Source organism: Podarcis bocagei, assembly GCF_964188305.1.
Source record: "Podarcis bocagei genome assembly, chromosome: 11".
In the NCBI taxonomy this organism is placed as follows: domain Eukaryota; kingdom Metazoa; phylum Chordata; class Lepidosauria; order Squamata; family Lacertidae; genus Podarcis; species Podarcis bocagei.
In genome coordinates, this window is record NC_138136.1 from 21,870,585 (window position 1) to 21,890,940 (window position 20,356).

At 41.9% G+C, this 20,356-nt stretch overlaps 1 protein-coding gene across 4 annotated transcripts in view; it reads right to left on the bottom strand.

The window, feature by feature from the left end:
* The window catches only part of APC (APC regulator of WNT signaling pathway), a 62,924-nt gene extending 45,493 nt beyond the window's left edge, over nt 1-17,431 (bottom strand). The window contains exons 1-2 of one of the 4 annotated variants that reach the window (XM_081213504.1): nt 17,008-17,431; nt 14,469-14,513 (exon numbers count right to left, since the gene is read on the bottom strand). The gene's annotated coding sequence lies outside the window, so the exon portion shown is untranslated. Of the gene's footprint in view, nt 1-3,738; nt 3,823-4,263; nt 4,455-14,468; nt 14,514-17,007 lie in introns of those variants that run through there. The other 3 variants (XM_081213507.1, XM_081213505.1, XM_081213506.1) reach the window with 3 other exon arrangements.
* Between the last annotated feature and the right edge of the window lie 2,925 nt (nt 17,432-20,356).

Here is a 20,356-nt window from a genome sequence, read left to right on the forward strand (position 1 = left end):
CTCCTTTGGGAGCAGGATCTGCTGTCTCTTGCTTTGCTCATGGGAAAAAGAATGCATCCAGAGGGAGAGCAGCCCTAACCCGCTGCTGCATTGTGCAATGAGGGAACATCGTGTATGCAAAGGATTCTGCAGGGTCTCATTTCTCACAATTATCCCATGACTGACAGTGTCTCGCTGGGCAGCATCCGTACACAAGTCGGTTATTTCTCAGAAGCGCACAATAGGTGCTTCATTAGCTCTCTCTGCCTCTCTCTCACACATTGAATTCTACAATATTTGGTTTTAAAGCTAATTTAAAGGGGTTCTCAAATGTTGCTTCAGCGAGTGCACATGTCAAGCAAAGGAAGTAAACTTCTTTGAACATAGTTATGAAAAACATAAAGCCACTATGAGCTATTCAGACACCTGTGAAATGAGTTTGGAGAAGAGATGGGCTTGTCAGAGCATATTATATTATATTATATTATATTATATTATATTATATTATATTATATTATATTATATTATATTATATTAATATTATATTATTTATATTATTTATAAAATTTGTATACCACCCTTTATTCGAAGACCACAGGGCGCTTTGCAACATAAAAATTCAAAATACGTAATAAAACAAAAGCAAAAGCAAACACAAACCAATACCCCCAAACACATTTAAAAGCCCATAGAATCAGCCAAAGACTTGACACCTGTATGAAGGCACCAGGCGAGTCTCCCTGGGGAGAGCATTCCACAAATGGGAAGTCACCACAAAAAAGGCCTGTTCTCATGCCACCACCCTCCAGACCTCTCATGGAGGAGGTATGTGCAAAAGGGCCTCAGATGAAGATTGCAGAGTCTGGGTAGGTTCAGATGGAGACAGGAGGTCCTTGAGGTATTGCGGTCTTGAGCCGGTTAAGGCTTTATAGGTCAAAACTATAGGTCATCACTTTGAATTGGGCCCAGAAACTAATCGGCAGCCAGTGCAGTTGGACCCGGATCAGTAAAATATGTTCAAACTGTCTTACCCCAGTGAGCAACCTGGCCACCAAATTCTGCACTAGATGAAGTTTCTGAACTTCAAAGGAAGCCCTATGTTCAACACATTGCAGTAATGTGACCTAGGTTACCACAGCATAGACGACAGACGTTAGGCTATCCCTGTTCAGACAGGGCGGCAGCTGACTCACCAGATGATGAAAGACACTCTATGCTATTGAAGCCACCTGAGCCTCAAACAACAGGAGAGGATCCAGAAATACCCACGAACTATGGACCTGCTCCTTCAGAGGGAGTGTAACCCCATCAAGAGCTGGCAACCTCCCATCCATCTGGTATAGGGAACCGCCCACTAACAGTGCCTCAGTCTTATTTGGATTGAGCTTCAGTTTACTGGCTCTCTTCCAGTCCATTACCAAGGCAAGACAGTGGCCCAGCACATCCACTGCCACACCTACAGATGTAAAGGAGAAGCAGAGCTGTGTGCCATCAGTATATTGCTGAGAAGGTACTCCGAAACTCTTGATAACCCTAATCAGTGGTTTCATGTAAGATGTTAAAACACCATAGGTGATAAAAGTGAACCACACACTGAAGGCTCCACAGGGCCAAAGAGCACTCTCCAAGCAGCACCCTCTGGAAACAGCCATCCAAGTAGAACCGGAACCACTGCAAAACAGTGCCACCTACCCCTGACTCAGACAGCTGCTGCAGAAGGATACTATGGTCTCCCAAACTTGGGTCTCCAGTTGTTTTGGGACTACAACTCCCATCATCCCTGACCACCAGGACCAGTGGGCAAGGATGATTGGAATTATAGTACAAAAACAGCTGGAGACCCAAGTCTAGGAAACCCTGATTGAAAAAATCAGTTTCCTTCAAGAGCACCTGGCTCTGGTCCACAACCAGATCAACACCATGCAGTACTGTCTTAATCAAGAAACACAAAGTGGGACAGTTATGCACATGATTCAGGAAAGAGTTCTAAGCACTTCTATTTCCCATTTAAAAGGCATGGATCACTTATTGGAAAACAAGTAATTGTATTAAATAAGACTTATCATTACAAATAACATCACTTCAGAATTACAAGTGATCCAACATAGTGACCTTCACATGTCAAACAACAGGAAACAGTTTATATTTAGAAGGCTCATCAGCACTTATTCTGCATAGTATCCAGCCTGCCACCATATAGAAATCTGTTTCAACAATAAATTGATTTATCTCTTCCAGATTGGATCCTTTAATAATGGCAGAATGGTAAACTAATACCCATCACAAAGACTTATAAAAAATGTTATATTTTTGTATATTGAAAACACATCATAAATTCTCTGTCATATCCACCATTACTAGACAATTGAAATTTGCTGCACCAGCTTATTATGTAGGCTCCAACTTTATGGAGTATACAGAGTATAACTGAATCCTTGTGCCATTTTAAAGAGAAGATTCTCTGCACATACCCAGTTTAAAGTAATAATGGAAGAACAATCCAAAGGAGCCTCTGCACTACCACTGCTGTCCAAGATTTTTGTCTTCTTCTCCTAGCACCTATAGTTATTTAATGGGACTAATAATTCTACAAGAAGAACCTTAAGCTTGATCTTCTAATCACATACTCATTTTAATTAGTGATTATTCATGTCCTTATGTCTGAATTGTTAAGAAAATATTTAATGGAATGCATCTCTCATGTGGGCTCCCATCATGATTACTTATACTGTTCGATATAGCTGATCTGAAATTGAATATATTTATATAAATTTTAAGGAAGTCTAAGTATTCACAGGCCTATTACTCTAAATAATAGATCTGAAATGTATAGTCCACTAATGAAACTGATGACTTCACTAAAAAATGTACATACTAAGTAGAAAATGGCATTCTTGCTATATATAATTTTTGAATCCACATTATCTTTATCAGCCAGCAAGAACAATAATTGATATAGTTTGAAATGTGGCAAAGCAGAATATTGAAGTGTACAGTAATTTAAAAACAATTGCCATAAATGCTAAAATATTGTTTTAGCATTTGGGAGCACCAAGTAAATACAACACACAATCATTCAAGAATTTTTGGGCTGATCCACAAAAAAAGCAAATCATCCCAAAAGTACTACCTTCGACCTATACTGCTGAAAATGATTTGATAATTTATTATACTTTAATCATTGTTCTGCTAGATTACTTCTAATTCTGCTGATGCTCAAATAAAATAGCCATTTTTCCTCCACAGTGATGCATCAAAGCTGACCTAATTATTACATTTAAAACTGCATCTGACGAGAAAAAAGAAAGAAAAGGGCACTACTTCATACATAATTTATTAAGATTACTAATAGTATCCAAGACTGAATAACTCTCAGAATCTCTTATGGTGATGATGAACAGATCAAGTCAAAAGCTTCGGGCAGATGACAAATACTGGTCTTTCCCTTTCCCTTTCATCTTTATATTTTAACATTTCGGAATTTGCTTTTGTAGGGATGGCAATTGCTCTATTGCATTCCTGGGTGCAGCAGTGCAGCAGAACCTCTCGTCTCTATGCAGCTTTCCCCCTTTCAGTAAAGGAGCAAAAGCTGCTGCAGTAAACCGCAGAAATGCCAGCAACACATCATGTCACTAACAAAGGCACTGGGATTTCACAGCATTTCCAGCAGGGAGTCTTCATGGCTCTGCAATATTATGCAGGCCATCCAAAAGCAAATCTTAACATTTCAAAATTACAATAATCCATTCTCTACAATACCTTCCTCATCCTCCCCCTCCAGCCCTTGCATTGTGGGGTTGTTAGATTCAAATCAAGGCATCTCCTCTGCTGCTTTGTGTCCCTTTCTCTGGCTGCTGCTACTGTGACAGGAGGGAGGAGGAGAAGGAGAAGGGAGGATTTCAATGGGCTCAGCTCATTCCTCTAAGCGATGAATGTTTCATTCTTTGTTGCCCTTTATCCGTCTCCTAAGATACTATTTTCTCCTTGTTTCTATGTCAAACCTTTAGAACAACCATTTTTGTGCTACAAAAGCGTCCTTTTTCTATCGCTTCCAAAGCTCGCCATTGCAATATCCTCTCGTTCTGTCAAAAGCATGGATCGGAATCCTAGGACTTGATTCCTAGTTCTTTCTGTAAAAGCTAAGAAGCGAATGCATGGACAGAGAACCAGGCTACCTTTCCTGACAAATGTCATTCACTAGCCAGATGGGACAATGCTGTCCTTACAGTCACCAATACTCAGTGCTCATTTCCAACAGAAGTACAACACTAACATTTCACCTACCCCATCTCCGACGCCGACCGCACCTCCATTCAGTCTTCAACACCCAGTACCTTCCTGTATTCACTGTCTGCGCTAAAGCCAGAGCCAATACAGCCACATTCCAGTCACGTGTTCACCCAGCCCAACCCAGCCAATGGCCCTGATCACATCAGAGAATATAACATAGTCTTATTCACATCCACTGCTTTCTTTTCTCTGATCCACCCCAGCTCTTGTCAATTTGTTGTCTGGACAATCTAGCAGAAGGGAAGGGAGGGGTAACTTGTCAATGAGAGCAGGAAAGGACAACCACCTTTACTGAGCAGAGAGGGAATACAGAAAGTGGAATGGGGTCAGGGGGAGAACAGAGAAAGAGAGACATGCCCAAAATCAATTTCTCTTATTCTCGTTTAACTGAACAATTTCTCTTTGTGTGATGACTGGCTTTTCTGCCCTCAATGCCAAGTGATTCATCAAGACTAATATGTATATGTTAACAGTATTGATAACATATACCCTTGATTGAAGCCATGGAAAATAATCAGTTCACATCATAGCAGAGAGGGCTAATTTAATTCAGATCCATTTCCATTACTGATCATTAGGAGCTGTCTAGTCCATTTCAATTCAAACTGCAAGATTCTGCTTTAGGGTAGAGCATTAAACAAGATGACCTTCAAGTCCCATCCAGACCTCAAAGTCTATGTCCCTAGTGGTAACATGCTTAAAAACAGAGGGGAGGCGTTCAGCAGGAAAGCCACGTCCATTGCAAAAGCATTTTCATTCCAAATTTCAGCTATAGTTTACAACTGATAATATATACATATAATACTTAGGATTTAACAAAAGAACACTTTATATAGCCTATCCAAAGAAGACTTCACAGAAGCTAAGTTGGTTTTCCACCCAAACAACTTGCATACTAACATTTTTATAACAATTAAGAAAATTACTTTGCAAAGGATGCTGCCTGCTGTATTCGCACAATAGCCACAACACATGCCTCAATGCATAATGTGTGCATATGCACACAAGAAAAATGAAAGTAATGTGGATCATGACATAGGGAGCTTAAGGCTGCAATCCCAAACACACATGGGAGTTAAGAGGGACTTACTTCTGAGTAAACATGCATAGGATTGCTGTGCCAGTCTTAACTGATGATTAAATTTGAGACAGAAATTATGAATGTAATAGGAAGGCAGTTATTGTTAACAAATATATCTGGAGAACCATTTGTTAGAGAGAAGCAGTGATTAATGCCAGCAACACATCCTGCTTCCTGTCTGAATAGGCAGTAGGTTACTGTTACATACTACTTTTACATTCAAAAATCATGCAAGTATCCAAAATATGTGAAGTTCTCTGCAATTCAGGTTACTTAAATAATTTGTTTTCGTATTATTATGCCAATCTACACTACCAACCCCCATCTTATTGAATATTTAAAACTGTCTGAGCAAACGAAGAGTCACTATACTAACAAAAGGCTCTGGACATTTCCCCAAGTTCAGAAAGGAAATCTGTAGACTAGTTTGTTTCCCCCAGAATGTTACCTCATAGGATAAGAGGTAAATTTAGGGCCGGATGTTCTCCAGTACTGCTTCCTTAGTCTCAGGCAGCTTTCACGTATACAATCTACTTTAGCTGATACTGCTAATTACTGCAAGAGTGAAAATATGAACAATTACTAGTTTTGGTAATAGCAAAACCTAAACAGGTTATTAACTGACATATTGAACACGGGACATAAGAATATGTTGTGTCTCCTGATTCTGTCCACTGATATGTATCTAACCCAGATAATTTGTGAATAACTATGGGGACAGTCACTTAGAAAGTGTGAATATCCTTCCTGTTTGAACCTGACACACTGACAATATAATCAGTAATGCCATTTGAATATGAGCATTAAAATAATCTGGAGATATTAGCTTCAGGGACTGAGCTAGAATTTGACCCATAATAATTATGCTGCAAGGAATGGATACATTCCTGAATACCCAAGTTGCGTCCTGAAAATGTGCAGGGGTTTGTTTTTGCACCACAGGGGCTCAATGCCAATCTAGTCCAAAGTGCACATAATAAACAGATGCTAGCATCATTCGCATAGATCCTGATTTCCTATTAACCACTCCCATGTTTCTGGGCTGTTTCCCAGGGCCTGGGTCTCGATGTCTGCCCTCTGCCATTGGAAAGACGTGAGAAATAGTTACTACAGTGGTGCCCCGCAGACGAATGCCTCGCAAGACGAAAAACTCGCTAGACGAAAGGGTTTTTCGGTTTTGCGTTGCTTCGCTAGACGAATTTCCCTATGGGCTTGCTTCGCAAGACAAAAACGTCTTGCGCTTTTTTCTTAAAGCCGCTTGAAGAGGTGAAGTTGCGATGGACCGTGCTTCGCAAGACGAAAAACATCGCAAGACGAAAAGACTCGCGGAACGAATTATTTTCGTCTTGCGAGGCACCACTGTACAAGGTTGTCAGAAGTTCTACTATCTTGCCTTCAAAACCTGGCAACTGTGGCACCCATGATCAGAACTATATTTTTTTAGAGACATGCATACTGTTTGTTCTTTCTATATGCTGGGCATGTAAACCAAGAATCGGAGCATTCTGCATATCATTTTATTCCTGTAACAGGATGAGTATTTCTTCTCCTGCAACTTATGGGCTTCTTTTACTCTGTCCCATTAACTCAAACAAGTATTTTTGTCTTCCACAGATACATACCCATATTCAAGAATACAATCAGTTTAGAAGACAGTGGGTTGGATTTAGACTTCTCATGAGTGGAGCTCTACCTACAGGACACTGCCCTGTAAGAAGGTGGGGTGTTTGCTGAATCTTCCTTCCCTCCCTTGTAAAGTTTCTATGGAGGTTGGGCTCTCCAAACCATAATTGTGGTTATGATTATTTATTAAATTTGCATACCACCCTTCACCTGAAGACCACATGGAGAAACAATTATGGGAGGTTGCTTTTGGAGCAGCAGAGAAATCAGAAGAAGACACCTCCTTTCCTCTAAGATTAAAAATAAGGGGGGGGGGAGACAGCTGAATATCTATAACTAGTTTCCAATAGACTGGCTTGTTTAAACGTGAATAAAAATATTATCTTGAAAAAACCCAAAGTTGTCTTCAGCATTAAGCAGAATTTTTATACCACTTAATTATGAACAAAACCTCTAAACAGTTTTAGCATGGTCCTCTTTTGCAGATTAAATCTGCTATGTTTTGCCAAAATTATCTCTAAGTATCAGGTGCTTCTAAAGACTTGCAAGTAGTATTAGAAGATAAAATTAATTTCCTATAGCTTAGTACAGACAACTTTCTTTCAACCAAGTGGATCTTTTAATATTATATATTTTCTGCTCTACAGCAGTAGCAGTTTAAGACTCAGCAGCCATCTTATCACAGGTTCACACAAATGCTACATCACTCAATTAATCCAATACAGTAGAATACTAAAGGCACATCAAATCAATAAATTGTATTGATATGAAGATACTGACAATAAAGTCACAAGTGAAGAATTCTACTTCTGCGTAGTACAATTCTTCTACTGACCATTACAGAGGACAATACACTAAAAGTACAAATATCAGTTTGTTACACAGGATTTTCAAATAAAGGAAGTTTTGAAAGATCAAAACAGCCTTTTATTCATCTCTTTTAGAGATGCCATAAATGTGAACACTGAACATTTATGACTTGAAACGTATTGTCTAAGTCTTCACTGCAGCTAAGCAAATGCCACAGAATCAAACTGTTCTTGATTAATTTAAAAACTTAATTGAAATAAAGCCACAACATCACTCTACTACAAGAAACTACAGAAAGCTAACCTTGATCTTTATTATTGTGCATGCTTACAAAGTTAATAGAACGTTACTGAAGACTTTGTGAACCAAACTAAACACTATTTAAGAGCTGAAGAATTAAGACATTTTGTTTCCCAGTAAAAACTGAGAGCAGTATAAAGACAGTCATGTACAGAAATCTACTTTTTCATGCAAATAAAGCAGTACACAAATTCATTGCTTAAAGAGGATGACAAGCACTCCTTTCCCATTCACTTCACTCTTTTCAAGTTATTGCACTTGAAACATTTTTTGGAAAAAGCTTCATGAACCAAGTCCAGTTCTCAAGGTCTAACAATGACATTTAATTAGTGGGCTGTCACTTGAACTGGCATCTAAACTTTTGTGAAATACTCAATTCCATATTAATTCAACATCTTACAAGTCTAACAGAAAACCAATTCTTAGCATGCCCAATAAAAGCAAAGAATTAATGTTGTTAGCATGAAGCAATTCAAACATTTAGACTTCTAATCTACGCAAAGATGCCTGCCCCATGTATGACCCAAGTTTCAAATTCACACTGCCCCCCACAAAGTGTGTATTTGTAGAACGGCTGATGCCAAGCCTGGCTCTAGAAGGCAACAAAGTCAGGCAATGGACAAGAGCCTAAGACTGGGACCCAACCATACTATCATTTTCAGTTAATATGAAGCACTGAAAATGGTCAGGTTTTTAAAAATAAAATAAATAAAATAAAATCTCAGTTTGCATATCCTAGCTCTTTCAGATGAAGCAGTGAAAGCAATTTGTGCCCAAGGGTTGTGCACTGGTTCAACACTGAAATGTGACACTCACCATAGTTCAGAGCCCACCCAATATGTTTGATCAGAAGAACCATATAGGTAATTGTCCACAAGGCAGAGCCCTAAATGTATGGAAAGGGTGTGTGTATACAAGTACTGGAGATAAGTTACTTATATGCTATTCTCAAGACGTTTCAGATAGCATAAAGCCAGGGATATTAGTGAAATACTACATACCTGTTATCATACATTGAATTGCTGGAACAGGATTACAATTAATACAAGGGACTGGATCTGTTCAGCTAGGGAAAGTATTTGTAGCGTTCTGACGTTAGGTTGCAACCCTAAATCTTTTCCCCTGGCATGAAATTCCAATAAAATTCAAAGGGCTTACTTCCAGGCAAATGTACTCGTGAACCTTTTTTGTTTTTAAGACATACATTTGTATCACATACTCTTTAGAATGGAAAGAGCTTTCAAGGTGGCTGTCAATAACAATTTGTCTAGGCTGTGCTTACTGAATTTATCTCTCTCTCCTCACCAAAAAAATCCCAAAGCAAATTACTACCAAATTATTTGCAACAAACTATAGTTCATTTTCATGAAGGGTAGGTATAGCAGGCCTTTTTAGACAACAGTGACAAAGATTCCACATAACACCATAAAATACACTATAGTCTTGAATCCAGTATTTCTTTGGGATATATAGTTAATTGTACTTAAGCAATTCCATGCCTATTCTGACAAGTGGTGTTATCATAGTAAGAAATTTGAAAGAGAAAAGCACTCACATCTCACTGTTTTCAAAGTATGTTGTTATACAAATGGGGGGAGGGGAATGCAGGTACCCAGTAAGTACTACCTTTCTTCATATATAGAATTTATACCTATCTGTATTCTGGGATGTTGTATGAACTGAATCAAAAATGAAAAACCTGAAGCTGCAATACTAGGGCTTGGGTGCTAAGGTAAGTGAATGGATGTGGATGACATCAATTTATTCAGAATGATAAACAAAAAAAGATTATAAAGAGCTCTAAAAGGCTCTTTCCAAAATAAGATAAGCAGGCAGTAAAATGGCAAATGCAGTTCAATGACAAGTCCAAAAAGTGATAGATACTGGGGCAAAAAAATGATAAATAGATGGATTGGGTCAGAGGAGGTGATGACCAACCAAGAAGAAGAATCTTGGGTTCAAAACAGATAGTTCAATTAAAACGTTGACCCAATGTGCAGCAGGTGAGAAAAAGATAAATTCCATATTTGGGATTATTATGAAAAGGATTGCAAACGGATTACAATCTTCTAAAATTGTAATGCCTTTATATAGATCTATGGTGCCTAAAGTTTGGGTCAGCATGTCTCAAAATGGAAAACTCAGGAAACAGCAACCCAAATGACCAACAGCCAAAGCAACTCCACTGTGAGGGAGGGTTACAACATCTAGGACTTTCAAGTACAGAAAAAGGAAGAAGGAATGGGAAATTTGGGGTCTTCCAGATGTTGCAGGATTAAAACTCCTGACATCCCTAACAAGCCAGTTAGGGGAGATGGGAGTACAAGTCCAACAACATCTGGAGGGCCACATGTTCAGAGAAGTACGCATGCCTGAGAATTTCCTTTGGTCCATGTTCTTTAAACAAACCTGATACTTACATCCCAGAATAATATGCAAATAAGAATGTCATTATCCTTTGGTTTCTGAACTTCTCTGAATTTTGCTTCAAAAATATAGTGAAAGGCATATATGTACTATGTGAAGAAAAATATGTTCAGAAATATGAATGTTAACGTGTTCTTTTTTATATTTGCAGAGTGACAAAGAAATAGGTAGGACAAAGCACACTTATGGACTGAACACATGTGAAACTGACACAGCTTGGAAATAAATTGATCACAAGATGAAGGTTTTTTTAAAGAATTATGCATAGTGTAAATTCAATGGATGCAGAAATTCAAACTACTAGAACCCAAAATCATCGGTTAAAACTGAATACTAGAAGATTCATGATAACTCAAATGAAGCACAGTGGAAACCACGCACAGGTTGCAATTCAGTGCTTCTGTGCATAGTGCAATTTAGCGCTTCTGCTCATACGCGACTGCCGAAACCCGGAGGTAACCCGTTCTGGTACTTCTGGTTTTCGGCAGTCCACAACCTGAAAAAATGCAACCTGAAGCGGACGCGACATGAGGTATGACTGTACTGCGCACACAGTATACTTAAACTGGAATTTTCTACCAGAGGATGTGGTGATGGTAACCAACTAGGGGAGTAGACATGTTGAATTAAATAGGACTTCAGAGTAGACATTGTTAGAACTGAACTATTAGATGCCTTTAAAGCTAAGAAGCTTACAACTACAGTATAAGTAAACAAAACACAATTTTTTGGTTTTGACTTGAGCACAGAAACTAGGTTCTAAGTAGGCTAGATAAAGAAACTGTATATATTCTATTATACTAAACACTACATTCAGAATTAACAAATAAGCCATATACAATGTTCTTTCATTTTACTTATTTCAGCATTTTAAAGGGATACTAAAATCATATCAAACTGACAGTTTGTCACTAAATTACCATCTTGTCACACACAGAAACAAATCACAACAAACCACATAGATACTTTTGCCAATTTCTCATACAATGCTCAAATCTTTCTACTGTTTGAGCAAGCAAATCATTTTCCTATCACCCAACTTCCCTTCAGTAATTCCTTCAAATCTTCTCTCAGACCTCCGCCTTCAAAGGTTGAGAGCCTTTCCTTCGCAGCAGACTTTCCCTTCTTCCACATTAGAAGTTTCACACAATGTCTTCTACAGTTCATCCTCAGAAGTCCATTAATGAGCACACACAACTCTAAATGAAAGCCATACCATAACTCCCTTATTCTGGTTAAAACTAGGCTATGCCATTCTCAAATGACAGAGTTACAAAAAAGTCAGGAAAACTGAGACCTCAGGAAAATAGGGGTTACTGAAGAAAGGATGCGCAGACTGGATTTCATATATCATTGCTAACAGGTCTATAAACAAGCAAGGCTCAAGAATTCCCAAGTGTGAATCAAAAAATGATTGTTAAATAAGAAGAGTGAAGCACTGAGTCAATTAATGCTGCATGTTCCATTGCCTCAGATTGGAAGGTGGCAGGGAAAGGGAGATGAAGAGGGAGAACAAGCCCTGCTGGTTGGAGAGAAGAAGGGACAGCTGGAGAAAAAAATAGCACAAAGAGGTACAGGGGTCAAATAAGAATATTTTACAAAGTATAGAACAGAAGCCTCACAATTTAGAAGGTGGGCAAGATTTCATTCAGCAATCCTGTGGTGCAGAAACTGCAATACAGTCATACCTCGGGTTGAATGTGCTTTGGGATGAGCGCGTTCGAGTTGTGCTCCGCGGCAACCCGGAAGTAAAGGAGTATGTTACTTCCGAGTTTTGCCGCTTGCGCATGTGCTCAAAGTGACGTCACGCGCATGCGCAGAAGCGGCAAAAAGCAACACGTGCATGCACAGACGTGCCGTCGTTGGTTACATTTGCTTCTAGATGCGAACGGGGCTCCGGAACGGATCCCGTTCACATCTAGAGGTACCACTGTATGCTTTAATTTGGTTTCCAGGCACTTCTGACCAATTCTGCAAGGGCTCTTTTACAAATCCAAAGAATAAAAACATTACAGAATTTTAAAAGCAAACAGAAGAAGATAAAAGAAATGGCATTACCAATGCAAGCGGAACCACACATCTCCATACAAAACAAAGTCAATAAAAAATGTGATACAGCCAAGTCTTTGTTTCATTGCTTTTGCCTAGCTAGCTCAGTTGGTTAGAACAAGGTGCTGATAATCCCAAGCTTGCAGGTTTGATCCCCATATGGGATAGCTGCATATTCCTGTATTGCGGGGTGGGGGTGGACCAGATGATCCACAGGGTCCCTTCCCAACTCTACAATTCTATTCCTGTCACCATTATCCTGGTCTGTACATAATGCTAAACAATAAGGTTATAGCCAATGAAGGCACAGCGCTTGCAGAATGACTTATGCTCACACAATGGAACTTCCTCTCATTTCTCTTCACACATATCTGCTGGGACAGGGTCCCCTAACACTTGAAGAGGATGGGAGGCAGAGGGATAAGAGAGGAGGGAACATTTTATTGTGCAAGTGTAAGTCATTCCATAAACGCAATAATGTCTCTAGGAACACAGAAATTCTCAATTTATAGAAATTAAGAATACCTGTACATTCTTGGAAGTTTCATATCAGTTAATTTGTACCCTAAAATAGTGTGTTCAGGTATTAAACTACTCCCTTGGGATAAGCTTATCTGCAATGCAGTCTTTATGAAGAGGAAGAGAAGGAGGATATCAGGAGGAAACAGAAGTCCAAGCGTAATAATATGCTAAGGGACCTTGTGATCTCCACTAAACTTGTTTCCTGACTCACTAGGATTAGTAAAACTGAAAGCATGCCATTTACAAAATGTTAAAAAGTGAAGTTTTAACTATGTAGAAATTATCTGTCTCAAATATAATACTTTTCCACTACTTGAATAAAAGTTAGTCATGTATTTTTAGTTCTTTAATATTTTAGTCTTTAACAGTTATTGAATACCCCACACCCAATTCTGTCTTTTAAGTATACAACATATATTGGAGGCGAGGAAGAATCTCTCTCTCCCACAAATGGATAGGGAGATAGAATAGTAGAAAACAGCACATATCTCCCTATCCACAGGTATCTTTAAATAAAACTGTGATTGGATACACTTGTGTGTAAAGTTTCTTTGAAATAAAGCTTACTTCCAGAGATAAAATGAAGTTGAAACCAATTGATAAATAGGCCAAGGGTGGCAATTATGTATACGCTATTAGTAGGAATAGGGTATCGTGCAAATGTTGGTCCACAAAGGCCAATCTACAGATTACTTTCCCCACACAGGTTACTTCTATATACCCAAATATAGTATTTAATACAGTTTGCTATGTGGAACTTCCCAATCAGGAAAGCTTTCATAGTTGTAACAGATGCCTTCCACACTGCTAGTGTAGAAACTTCTCACACAAGACCTGAAAGTAATTGTGAGTGGTAAGAAAACCTTATTGGAACTGCAAGGATCAGTGTGGCAATCTGGGTTAGATATTAGTTAGATACACATGGTTGCCATGAAGAAGTGGACAGCCATATGGAGAAGGTATTATGCAGATTATTCACAAGAGTTCAGCATAGCAGCATAATGAGCAGTTATTGTAAAATCTATCACTGATCCCCATAACAACTTCCTGCAGGTGAACAAAAGTTCAATTTTCAAAACAGGAAACAAACCTAATAAACTGCTAGAGCCAAACTGAATTTAGACTCAAGTCCAATGTTCAGCTAACATGTTAGTATCTGCCTACAAGTGGCATAGTTGGTTACAAGTCACCAACACCCTTCAACTTCTAGCAACACCAGAGGCCGCAATGTATTTATAGACTCATGAGTGTTTCTCAGAATTCCCACCAATAAACTACAAAAACCATGTCTCTTATAGGAGTAAGAGCACCATTCCTGGAACAATATATGGGAACAATTATTCCAAAGAAAATGCAAGCAAAGGTAAATCCACTGAGATGCACTCACCAAGAAGAAAAGTTAGATTGCTCCAGCCTCCATACAGTCTGAAATCTAAGTAGAAGGGGGAAAAACCAGAGCAATTAACAGCAATACGACGACTGGCTGGTTCTATAAAAGGGATGGGAATCAGAAGTTCCACAGAAGTTGCTAGGCTACAACTCCCATCAACCCTGGCTACTGCTCATTTTGGGTGAGCTGATGGGAGTTGCAATTCAAAACATTTAGGGGACACTGGAATGAGGAAACCTTCCATAAGGTTAACTAGTACTCACTGTTCTTATTGAAGCAGTACCCTTTCTGAAATGATATCAAAAATATTTCCTCTTGCTGAAAAATCCATTTAAAGCAGGCTTCCTCAAACTCAGCCTTCCAGATGTTTTTGGCCTACAACTCCCATGATCCCTAGCTAGCAGGACCAGTGGTCAGGGATGATGGGAACTGCAGTCTCAAAGCATCTGGAGGGCCGAGTTTGAGGAAGCCTGATTTAAAGGATTGACCATAAAAAGTGATAAAAACTGAATAAATGTTGATCATGTAGATTGACTCATTTGCTTGGAGACTGCACACCTGCCTGAAGGGCCACTGAGAATGTACAAGACCACTGTGGAGCCTACTGTAGGCAATTTGCGTAGCCTCCATGATGGCGAGTGTAGTATACAAGTGTTACCCTGTTCCCATTGGAATGTAAGAGCTCAGAACAAAGGTCCAACATACTGTTTCCATGGCCAAGAAGATGCCTATGGAAAGCCTACAAGCAGGACCAGAGTTTGACAGTACCCACCCATCTATTTTTCTTAATTAAATTTGGATACTGCCCTTCATCCACAGATCTCAGGGCAGTAAAGAACAGTCCTGTTTACGAACTCTGCAAAACCGGAAATAGTGTCCCAGTTTGCGATCTTTACCTTGGTCTAAGAACAGAATCCGAACAGTGGAAGGGCCCTGGCGATGGGAGGCCTCATTAGGGAAAGTGCGCCTTGGTTTAAGAATGGTTTTGGTTTAAAGACTGACTTCCAGAACAGATTAAGTTCGTAAACCGAAGTACCACTGTACTTGCGATTCCCAAGCATTCAGAGGCATATTGTCTCCCACCATAGCTATTACAGCTAGTGGTCATTCACATTCACTCATCCTCCATTGATCTGTCTAATCTTCTTTTAAAGACAGCAAAGTTGCTCCAAAGTTATAAGCTTTCCTCACAGGGGGGTTGCTTCACCCCCTTGCTCATTTTGGTTGCCTTTTTTTTCATATATTCAATATCCTCCTTCAGCTGCAGCAAGCAATCATATTCTCACCAGTTTTATATACAGTGGTGCCCCGTAAGACGAATGCCTCGCAAGACAAAAAACTCGCTAGACGAAAGGTTTTTTCATTCGCGATTTGCCTCGCAAGACGAATTCCCCTATGGGCTTGCTTCGCAAGACGAAAACTTCTTGCGACTTTGTTAAACCGTTTAAACCGTGCTTCGCAAGACGAAAAATTCGTTAGACGGCAAAAATTGCGGAACGAATTAATTTCGTCTTGCGGGGCACCACTGTAATAGCATTAAGCTACAGGGTGTTTTAGTTTCATTCACTTTCTTAATGATCCCTAAAGTAAAATTCAACATATCTTGGTTTTTGTGCCCCAACGTGCTTCATTTTACACTTGCTAACACTGAATTACATTGCCACTATACTGCTCATTCACACAGTTTTGGAGAGATTCTCTATAATGCAGAAGCATTTATCAGTAGTCCCCCGTGTGGAGGTTGGAATGTTTGTATCATCCCCAGTTCAGCTGAAAACCACTACTTCACTACAACAAAGCATGGGTTTAATGGGCAGAGGAATAAAATAGGATAACTTCAGTGAACAAACTGCAGAGTTCCGATACGACCGGTTGTAGCAAATCCGCAGTTGTCACAATCCAAACTACTTAGTTCCTAACTTTGTGAAAGCGCAACCGCCCCAATTTCTACTCCTTTTGCCAACGGAAAGTAGAGGCAGATGCGATTTGGGGTCTTTGGGACCCGTCTGCCCGTTGCAAACAACTCCATGCAACTTTTACCCTTTTTGTGATGCACTCTTCCCAACAGCGGCCACCATCGACAGCCCTACCAAATAAAGAGAACATAGGCCTGTAGGCACCAGTGTCCCATTTCCTATAGTGCCCCCACAAACAGGGCATGAGACACCCTCACCTCCAAGTGGTGGGGACCCCCATCCACCAACTCCTTAGGGAGAAGACCCACGGGCCACAGAAGGTCGCTTTAACTTACATGGGGCTCTGGCTCGAAATTGTAAAAGCCCCGTCATAGGGAAAGGGCAGGGTTTTGAAGAACTAGGGCTCCAAGAAGCCAGCCAGACAATGGGGCAATGGTGCCTGCTGCCCCGTGGAGTGGGGGGGGGGAGGCGGAACGACCCTCAAAGACCCCAGATCCCCGACCTGCTTTGACTGGCAAGGCTGCCTCGAGCTCAGGCGAGGAGGAGGAGGAAGAAAGGCATCGAAGCCGGTGTACTGACTCTGGCCAGGTGTGCTGCTTGCTGCCGCCGCCTCAACTCACCTGCCCGCCTCTTCGCCCTCCGCACCCAGCAGCAGCAGCGCCGCCGCAGCCGCCCCTCCCGGGACTCCGCCGCTGCCTCCGTCGCGGCCGGCGCTCGGGGGACTCGGCCCCACCACGAAGCTGGGAGGCGGCCGCCCACACATCCGGGGCGCGGGGGAAGGCCGTGGGGGGACACGCTCCCCTTCCTCACAGGCGGCGGCGGCAGCAGCAGGCGAGAGGGGAGCTGGTCCCCCTGCCGCCGCCCCGACTTCTCATCCCCGAGAAGGCGGCTCCCCTCCACTCGCGCCTCGGTCGGTGTCGGTGTCGGTGCCGGCCCGCCTGCGGCCTCTGCCCTCGCCACACTGGTAACCTGCTGCCCGTCACCGCCCCCCTCACTCCAACTTCCCGGCCAGCCTCCCCGCCGCCATCTTGTTTCGGGGTAGGAGGGGGAGAGAGAGCGAGAGCGACTGCTTTCGAGCGCACGCGCGGTCGAGGGAATCCCGGCTTGTTGGGAGACCAGAGGGAAAGAAAGCAGCCCGGCGCGCCTGCGCGGGAGAGCGGGGCGTTCGCTTTTCACACCTGCTCTGAGAGAGAGAGAGCAGCTGGGAAAGGGGCGGGGCTTGGTTGTCTCCCTTGCTTGACAGCGCGCGGAGGGAGGGAGGGAGGGAGGGAGGAAGAGCCAGCCTGGAGCTCGGCTGCAAATGCTGCATGCTTAGTCGGTCTGCGCTTCTGCCGCGATTGGGAGGGGATAGAGGGGGAAACCACGTGCAGGGAGCGGCAAAAGCGAAGTTGCTGGATTCCAGCAAGGAGATAAATAAGTAGGCAACTTTTAGAAGAACTTTTATGCTTATGTATTTGTTGAAGCCGCCCAGAGTGGGTGGGGCAACCCTGTCAAATGGGTGGGGTACCTAATATTAGGGACGCAGGTGGCGCTGTGGGTTAAACGACAGAGCCTAGGACTTGCTGATCTCAAGGTCGGCGGTTCGAATCCCCGCGGCGGGGTGAGCTTCCGTCGTTCGGTCCCAGCTCCTGCCAACCTAGCAGTTCGAAAGCACGTCAAAGTGCAAGTAGATAAATAGGTACAGCTTTCTAGCGGGAAGGTAAACGGCGTTTCCGTGTGCTGCGCTGGTGCTGGCTCGCCAGATGCCGCTTAGTCACTCTGGCCACGTGACCCGGAAGTGTCTCCGGACAGCGTTGGCTCCCGGCCTCTTGAGCGAGATGAGCGTGCAACCCTAGAGTCAGACACGACTGGCCCGTATGGGCAGGGGTACCTTACCTTTACTTTACCTAATATTAGGCCTGGCACCTTCATTATACTGTACACCTTTAGGTGCCAGACAAAAACGGCCCTCTTTAACCAGGCCTTTGGTTGATTTGATTGATATCCTATTTTTTTTTTTAATAATTTTTATTGGGTTTTCACATTTTTTATAGACAAAAACAACACACATAACACCAAAACAAACATAAAAGACAACAAACATGAATAGTTCCAGAAAATCTTATTTTCTAACCCTAGTCCTTGACTTCCCCCCACCCCCTCCCTTGCATCCCTATTCCCAAGTTTATGTCAGCAAATTGGCATTTCTTCCGTCTTAATATTAGCCCTTTTATAAAAACAAAAATAAATTTTCCCTAAGTTGGACCCCAATTCTCTTCCCTCGATTTCTCATTTTTTCTTGAATAATTTCCTTATTACTAAACCCCCTGGTCTTGAGTGTTGTTTAAATTTATACTTCCCTCCCTCCCATCCCCGCTTTGCGTCCTTTCCCAAGACATGTCCAAAGTAACAGTTTTTAGCCTGGATTCCGCACATCCGAGGCTCTCAAATCTATTTCAGTCCCTCTCCGCCGGTTTTGTTGGTAGTCCTCTTTGTCTGTCATCGAGTCTCGAAAGATTCCCTTAGCAATCAATCCAATCAGTCCATAGTCTCTTCCCATATTTAGAAGCAACTGCTGAAGAATTTCCACAAGGCCTGAATCTTGGTGATAGTCAGAGTCAAAGTCTATGTGGAGGCCCCAATTGTACTTCTTTATTTCGAGTTCCTGAATTCCATAAACTCCCAGGACCTCCACTTTCGTCTTCTGTATCTTTCGTAGGCTTAAAATGAATTTCATCCCATAGTCTCCTTGCTTATGTTCTCCAGATATCGGCTTCTGGTTTGTATTTTCCCACATAACTTGTTCTCTTTCTTGTTTTGTCTTCTCCTCTTCTTTGTTTATTATTTCAAATTCAGCTGTGGGTTCTTTCTCATTCAGGTCTTCATTACATTCAGCAGAACTACTTGTTTCCAAATCCAAGGCCGTCAATTGTTTACTCATAGCTGTAGTCTGCTCCTGTAAGGTTCCCACCAGTGAAAACATCCTTTCGATTTCTCTCAGTATCTTTCCACCCACAGCCATTGTAATTCCACAGAATTCCCCCTAGAGGGGATCTGGTTACTGGATGGTCTTTTCTCCAACAATCCTCTGTCCTGTTATTGTTTCTTTGTTTCCCAGAATTTTAGTTCAATTGTAACACCTTTTTATCCGGAGAGGTTTTAAGTAGCAATTTTTTACTATTAACAGTCCATTTGACAGCTTTGACAGCTGTCAAATTCTGCTCCTCTATACAGGCTCCAAAGCAGGTCGCTCCCGGGCTCGGGGGGGAGGGTTGTTTGCCACAAAACAGAAACTCTTCCAACACTCCACTCTCCTGCTTAAATTTGCTTTTCCAAATCTTGGAAGTTACTGTCTTTATTAAAACTCACCCTTTACAGGGTAGGCACTCCAGCTTAGTTCTTATATCTTTGCTCTGGATCGTCTGCAAGGGGGGGGATGGGGACTTCCTTTTGGCACACCCCCCGGTCGTCTCAAATTCAAAGGGTAAAAGTTTTTAAAGATCGGTTCCAAATTACTCACGGGTTCCTTTTTCATTCCAAATTTCAAGGAAGGAAGTCAGCGCTCTCCAGTTATGGCTCGCGGCTTCGCTCAGCGGCGGTAGCGATCGACTCTCAGTGCCGCGCCGTCCCCCGTATCCCCTCCGTAGCCTTTAAAAAGGCTCATTGCGAATCAGGGGGGGCGCTTAAGGCACCCGCCGAGTCTTCAGTCCGCAGGCATCCGCGCCTGCGGTTTTTAAGGGTCCCCGTGTCGCCGGCACGGCAAAGACCCATCCACCGCTGAGCCGATTCCCTCCGGAGCTCGGAGGGAATCCGCCATTCCCAGATCGCGCCAACCCGGAAGTCCCTGATTTGATTGATATCCTATGCCCTTTTAAAATGAGTTGGGGGGTGTTATAGGGTTGTTTGTTTGTTTATGTATTTTGTGGTTTTATATTCTGATGTTATGCTGTGAACCACCCTGAGACATGTGGGTATAGTAAAGGTAAAGGG